Below are 7,417 nucleotides of genomic sequence, written 5' to 3' on the forward strand. Positions count from 1 at the left end.
CTGACGCGGCCGATGCCAAAACGCCAGCCTCCTCCTCGGCTATGGTAGGAAACCGGGGGATGTGTATCAACAAGAGACAGTAAGAAAGGTTTATGCAGGGTCTTAATCTGAAAAGAATCCTTGCAACGGGTCCCTGCTGCACGTCTGCGCCTGTGTCTCCGTTGTGCTGTATCCTGGACGGGTGTAGCACGTGCTTCATCTGTAAAAGAGAAGGACTTAGTTTCTAAGAAATATCATGCAAAAGTTGTATTAAAATAAAGTATAATTTGGAAGATGAAGAAAGTTGAGCTTTATTGGCTCTCATCATTTATACACGTGGCCCCTTATAAAGGGGGTATGCGGCTGGGAAGCCCCTTGTTTATTTACGCCGGACCGTGTCCGGGGTCTGAATGACCTGTGTTTAGGGGCCTTGACCTGCAAGGTCGGAGTGGCTGTCAAGGCAGCCCCACGCTCTCCGTGGTCGAGGAACACTCGGAGTTACTCTTTAATGAGATTATGCCGCGTAGACCGGGCATTGTAAGTATAAGAGACGTGTAATGTGGTATTGCGTTAAAGGGCGAAAGCTTTGCATCCCAGTAGTGCTCGATGGCCACTGTAAAATGGGGCGATATGGAGAGTGAGCTTTTCGCGACGGAGGTTGTCGGATGAACCAAACACAACCTCTAGTGGCACAGAGCCCGTATAATTGGCTTAAAGGCCTGGCGTCACTCCTTTGAAGGAAGTGCTGTTATGGCAAATTTTGGTAGGGTCTATCCCCATTCTGCGGACGGTGTCCTGGTATGGCAGGTGCCGCGCTGTGTTTTCGTGTTATCACATGAAGTGAGTTCACTGTTTTGACTTCTAGTGGGAAAGTCTTCTGTTTTCCAGAGTGCTGCTTTTGGGGTTCGTCACTTTCGCTTGGTGTGTCGAGCCCCTTGTGTTCGGCGTTAAGTCGGCCGGACTGCTTGAAGACCCAACAATCTCTGTGGGTATGGTTTGCAGGCTTCCCGAAGGTACCATGTATTTGACATAGCCTATCCAGAATCTTGTTTAGGTTGGATAGCTCGTCACTGTTATCCTTGAGGGGCAGTGTTTTGTTATTCGGCCGAGAGCTTTTGAATCCGGCGTTGACCGCCGTACTATTTGGGCCATTTTCCTTGTTCCGGCGCTGATCTTTTCTGTGTCATGATTTCCCATTTCCATCCCTGACTTCGGATGTACTCGGGTCGCTGGTGCTGCATCTAGCCAGCCAGCTGTCTTCCCCCGCGCAAAAGCGGGTCATGAGGCTTGTTAGTGCGGCCATTGTTCTTGGTTTTTCCTGGCCGAGGTGTCTAGCGAGCCATTCGTCTTGGACGTTGTGTTTAAAGGCTGCTAAGGCTTCAGCGTCCGGACAGTCCACTATTTGGTTCTATTTAGTGAGGAACCTGTTCCAGAATTTGCGTGCTGACTCTCCGGGCTGTTGAGTTATGTGACTTAAATCGTCTGCATCCGGAGGGCGGACATAAGTCCCCTGAAAATTTGCTCGAAACGCATCCTCAAGCTCTTCCCAACTTCCAATCGTATTTTCTGGGAGGCTTTTGAGCCAATGCCGAGCTGGCCCTTTGAGCTTGAGGGATAGGTATTTTATGGCATGGAGATCGTCTCCTCTGGCCATATGTATGTGTAGGATATAATCTTCAATCCAGACTCCGGGGTCTGTTGTTCCGTCATATGCCTCTATGTTTACGGGTTTGAATCCCGCTGGAAATCCATGATCCAGTACCTCATCGGTGAAACATAGTGGGTGTGCGGCGCCCCTGTATTTGGGTGTGCCGTTGTCTTCAAATGCTCGGCGGGTTATGTTGCTTCCTGGAGTCTTCTTTTTTGGCCCATAGATAGACCTGGCCGGTTCATCCTTTTTCCGAGGATCTTTGTGCTGATCGTGTGCCGGCTTGTGTGCGGCGCCCCTTGCTGTTCTTGGCCTGTCATCTGGTTGTCTATCCGGCCAGGTGGCTTCTTTCTTTTTTGACTGCGGGGGCTCTAAGGCCTCCTCGTCAAATTCGGACAACAGCTTGCGCTTCGGGTAGCTCTTTGTCTGGTGACTAGCGCTATATTTATCTGCGGTGTTGAGTACTTTGCTCCATCTCATTATGAGTGCGTCCTCCGCTGTTTTGAGCTTCCGCTTTTGCTTCTTCAAACTTCTTGCAGTGGCGACGAGCCTTTTATGAAGGTTCATATGCTCTGGTGATGTGAGATCGTCTTCGCCGGGGATGGGTTGCTTGGTGGCATGTTCGTCGTCCACTGCTTCGCCCTGCTCTAGGGCCGGGTCCGTATGGGTGCCGTTTTTATCTAGGCCGGTCTTCGGGCGGCGCTTGCGTCGCCGTTTTGGTTGTTTGTTGGGGGAGTTGTCCTTCGCCACGTTCCGTTTTTCCTCGTTGTCGCTTCCTTTTGGTGTATCCACCATGTATACGTCGTGCGTTGGGGTGGCTTTCCGGTGCCCGATGGGTGCTGGTTCTTGGTCGTCTCCGGCATCGTCGTCCATACCGTTGATGTCTTCGGAATCGTAGTCTAGCATGTCGGTTAGATTGTCGACAGTGGCTACCAAGTGGGTGGTGGGTGGGCTTTGAATTTCTTCGTCGTCCGCATCCCAACCGTCTTGGCCGTAGTCCGGCCAGGGCTCTCTGATAACGAGAGATACTTTAGCGAACTCAAGATGTCGCCGAAAGGTGAGTGTTGAAAGATGTCTGCTGCGGTGAACTCCATGATCGGCGCCCAATCGGATTCGATCGGAGGGGGCGCGGGAGGTTCGGAGTCCGGCACCTCGGAGTCACGAGCTTCGTGAGGGACAAGGTTAGTGTTCGGCTCTATCGCCGTAGAGGTTGCAGCCCCCGAGGCGGTGTCTAGCCATCCGTCCTTGATCTGCGCAGCCGGCTCCAAATTGAAGATCGGAGCGGACTCGAGTGCAGCCTCCAGGGTACTGTCCGGCTGCAGAGCTAAATCATGCCCATCGTGACAGTGCGGCGCGCTTGGCTGTGGCCCGAACCCATCGAAGATCAAGTCCCCGCGGATGTCAGCCGTGAAGTTCAAACTTCCAGATCTGACCTGACGGCCAGGGGCGTAGCTTTCGATCTGCTCCAGATGGCCCAGTGAATTGGCCCGCAGTGCAAAGCCGCCGAATACGACAATCTGTCCGGGGAGGAAGGCCTGACCCTGGACTGCGTCGTTGTTGATGATCGAAGAGGCCATCGAGCCTATCGGTGATGACACAGAGGAAATCTCAATGAAAGCACCAATGTCGGTGTCAAAACCGGCGGATCTCGGGTAGGGGGTCCCGAACTGTGCGTCTAGGCGGATGGTAACAGGAGACAAGGGACACGATGTTTTACCCAGGTTCGGGCCCTCTTGATGGAGGTAAAACCCTACGTCCTGCTTGATTAATATTGATGATGTGTGTTACAAGAGTGGATCTACCACGAGATCAAGGAGGCTAAACCCTAGAAGCGAGCCTATGGTATGATTGTTGTTCGTCCTATGGACTAAAGCCATCCGGTTTATATAGACACCGGAGAGGGCTAGGGTTACACAGAGTCGGTTACAATGGTAGGAGATCTACATATCCGTATCGCCAAGCTTGCCTTCCACGTCAAGGAAAGTCCCATCCGGACACGGAACGAAGTCTTCAATCTTGTATCTTCATAGTCTTGGAGTCCGGCCGATGACGATAGTTCAGCTATCCGGACACCCCCTAGTCCGGAACTCCCTCACCTGGGCCGTCCTGGACGTGGAAGACAACACATGGCACAACAACAAGGACACCAATAGAGATAGGGAAAAGGAGGGCAACGGATAGTGCGGTGACCAGATGATGGGGAACGCAGAGCTAGGGAAGGCAAACCCCTCGTAGAGGAGGCACGAGAAAGAGCATGGAGACGTGGTGCAAGGGAGGCGAGCAGGAACGCCCAACGTAGATCACGGCTTAGAGGAAGCGGAAGATGGGGAGATACCTTTCGCAATACGCTGGATATTTCCAATAGAAACATCTATGTCTGGTTTTTTTTTTCTCAGCCTTTTTTTACTAGAGAGAGACTTCATTATTATAGCAGACAAAACGAAGGTGGGAGAAATGTTGCACATAGAGGAATGAAATCGGGCGCCACTTATATAGTACCCCCTCTTCTGTATCTAGACAAATCGAAGATAAGTAATTCAAGACGGATATCATATTTTTTAAGCAGGAGAGAGGATAAATTAAAATTCATGCCCTCGCTTCGGTCTTTATAGTCATCGTTAGATGATCTACGAACTGAATGCAATTTTTATTATTTTTGATGTTCATTGTACTGCCATAATTGAATATGAGTAGATTGAAACTTTTTCTTTTTTTAAACGACAAAGCTATTTTCCTGCCGTCCTAATTTTAGGTACATATCCGAACGACTCTGTCCCCGTACGATCTGTATCGCACAGTCCAAAAAAACAGTTCGTGATTCGCGCGGGCGAGAAAAATAACACACTAATCCCACGATTCGAACTCCGCTGTCCAGCAAATTGAATCTACCAAGCGACCAACTCAACCATCAACAACTTCTGGAAAATAATGGAGAGTCATACTACTTGACCTATTTAATCACCGATCCGCGTCAGCACAATTAGAGGAATATTTTTTTCCTCAGATGTGGTTTAGCGTTTCGTGCATTGATTCAGGGAATTAATTTCGAAGCATTATCTTTCGAACTTCTTTAGGCCATGCACAGCCATGCAGTCGTCCCATTTTTAGTATCATTTTAATGCCGCAATTAATGCTTGATTCCTTGAATCAAATAGATAAAAGGCAAACAATAACATAATCTTGAGGGTGAAAAATCAACAAGGTAACCTTTTCTTGGCTAATTGAACGGAAACATGCTTCTCCTCCACTATGTTGTCACATAAAGAAGTTGATTAAGTATTCGATTTTTTTAACACTTCAATAGATTATTTTACATATCGAATAGTGAATCGACGAACTAGCAACCTTGCTGGTTCATTTCACCGGTATTCGAACATTCTTTACTTCCGTAGCCTTTGTACGACTCCCCGTTAACTTTTGTATAAATAACATGATAAATTACGCACGACAGAGTGATAACCCATGCACAAACACCACGATAACTTTTGACCCGGAAAAAAGTTATTGAAAACATATCTTCGACAACTTTTGTGTAAGTGACACGGTAATATACACATCACAAAGCTGGTAATTGACGCACAAACACCATGGTAACTTTGAACCGATAAAAAAATGTTGAAAAAACATACCCCCGATTACTTCTATGTAAATAACATGGTAAATTACACACCACAGAGTTGATAAGCAACATACGAACATCGGTAACTTTTGTCCCAAGGGGACAGATTGTTGAAAACCAACTTACGAACATCAGTAACTTTTGTCCCGGTAGCTTTGGCGGCGGGTGTGGAGATGGGGGGGGGAGTTGTCAAAATATACCACGATAACTTCTATGCAAATAACATGATATTCTTTGTGTTCTGAAGACATGATAACTTATGTACACCCCGTGGTAATTTTCGAGCACGCAGCGGGGCGGGGGTGGGGTGATAAAATATACCCCCGGTAACTTTTGTGTGAGTAGCATGGTAACTTACACATCGCAGACCCGATAACTTATGTACCCGCTGGTAACTTTGGCGCCCGATGAGGGGTAGGGGTGGTTGATGAAATATACCCCCGATAACTTCTATGTGAATATCATGGTAAATTACACATCGCAGACCTGATACCTTAATTACCCCGCTCCTGGTAACTTTGGTGCCGGTAGGGGGGGTAGGGGTGGTTGATGAAATACCCCCTAGTAACTTTTATGTGAATAGCATGGTAACTCACATCGCAGACCTGATAACTTTGGCACGGGGGAGGGGGGAGGGGTTGATGAAATATTCCCCGATAACTTTTTGTGTGAATAGCATGGTTACTCGCACATCGCAGACCTGATAAATTATGTGGCTCGATCCTTATAACTTTGGTGACGGGGTTGTTTAAAAACATACCCCAATAACTTTCGTGTAAATAGTTTGATACTATACGCATCGTACACGTGATAACTCACATAAACACCGCGGTAACTTTAACCCGACCTGATAAGAAGGTTAGAGAAACCAGGTTTATGCCGCAGTAATATATGTGTAAACAACATGGTAACACTTACTTAGCCCAGAAGTGGTAACTTCTGATCCAAAAAAGTCGTCAGAATATATCAACATGGGATCTAGTTTCGAAGCTCTCGTCATGACGTTTTTTTATCTGAAAATTGTTTTTCGATCGTATCAGCTATTTGAGGTACAAAACATTTTGAAGTTTCGGAATATAGGGAAATCTAGGATGACAATTGCTACTCTGTCCTTTAGTTCATTTGCACATGGGGAGAAGGTTGGAGGACCATTTTTATGCCCCGGTAATATCTATATAAACAAGATGGTAACTTAGTTATTAGAAACATGATAACTTACTTAGCTTGGGCCTTATAACTTATTACAAAAAAAATCATCGAAACATATCAATATGGGATCTAGTTTTAAAGATCTCGTCACGACAAATCTTTCATGTGAACATGAGTTTTCAATCGGACCGATGGTTTGAGTTACAAAACATTTTGAAGTTCTAAAACTAGGGGAAATCTGGGATGACATCGGCTATTATGTCCTCTAATTTATTTGCACGTGGGCCGAAGGTTGGTTGACCAGTTTTATGCCCCGGTAATTTCTATATAAACAAGATGATAACTTATGAACCAGAGACGTGATAACTTACTTAGCATGGGCCTGATAACTTTTAATCTAGAAAAAAAGTCGTCGAAACATACCAACATGGGATCTAGTTTCGAAGGTCTCGTCGTAACGAATCTTTCATGTGAAAACGGTTTTTTCATCGGAGCAACGGTTTAAGCTACAAATCATTTTGAAATTTCGAAATGGAGAGAATCTTTTGATGACATCATCTTCTTTTATTACTTTGCATGCATGCTTACTAAATATTTTTGGCAAAGAAGTAGTCTGCATGTACAGGTGCATACGTGGGCGTGCATGTACTCATTTTTGATGCCAGGTTAGTTGTTGAGATCGTTCGTCCGTATATGTTACTTAAATACAGACTAGTTGGTAGTTAGCACAGTCCTTTTTTAAAATGTACGGAGAAGGCGCATTTTTACCCCCCGCGGGCCAACGGCGACCGTGTTTCCCTTCGCTTCGCTTGCTTGCTTGCGTCCCTGCCGGCGGAAAAAACCCGAGTCCACACACCGTCTTCGCAGTTTCCATTCCAACCCGCTGGCGTTGAGCCATTCCCCTCCTCAAACCCTCCCACCCCACCCAAATGCTGCCCCCGCCTCGCCGTCGCCGCCGCCTAAAACCCTAGCCCCGCCCCGTCCCGCCCCGATGCCGGAGCCCCCCGTCCCGGCCTGGCTCC

The sequence above is a fragment of the Triticum dicoccoides genome, chromosome 4B (genome assembly GCF_002162155.2).
Source record: "Triticum dicoccoides isolate Atlit2015 ecotype Zavitan chromosome 4B, WEW_v2.0, whole genome shotgun sequence".
In the NCBI taxonomy this organism is placed as follows: Eukaryota; Viridiplantae; Streptophyta; class Magnoliopsida; order Poales; family Poaceae; genus Triticum; species Triticum dicoccoides.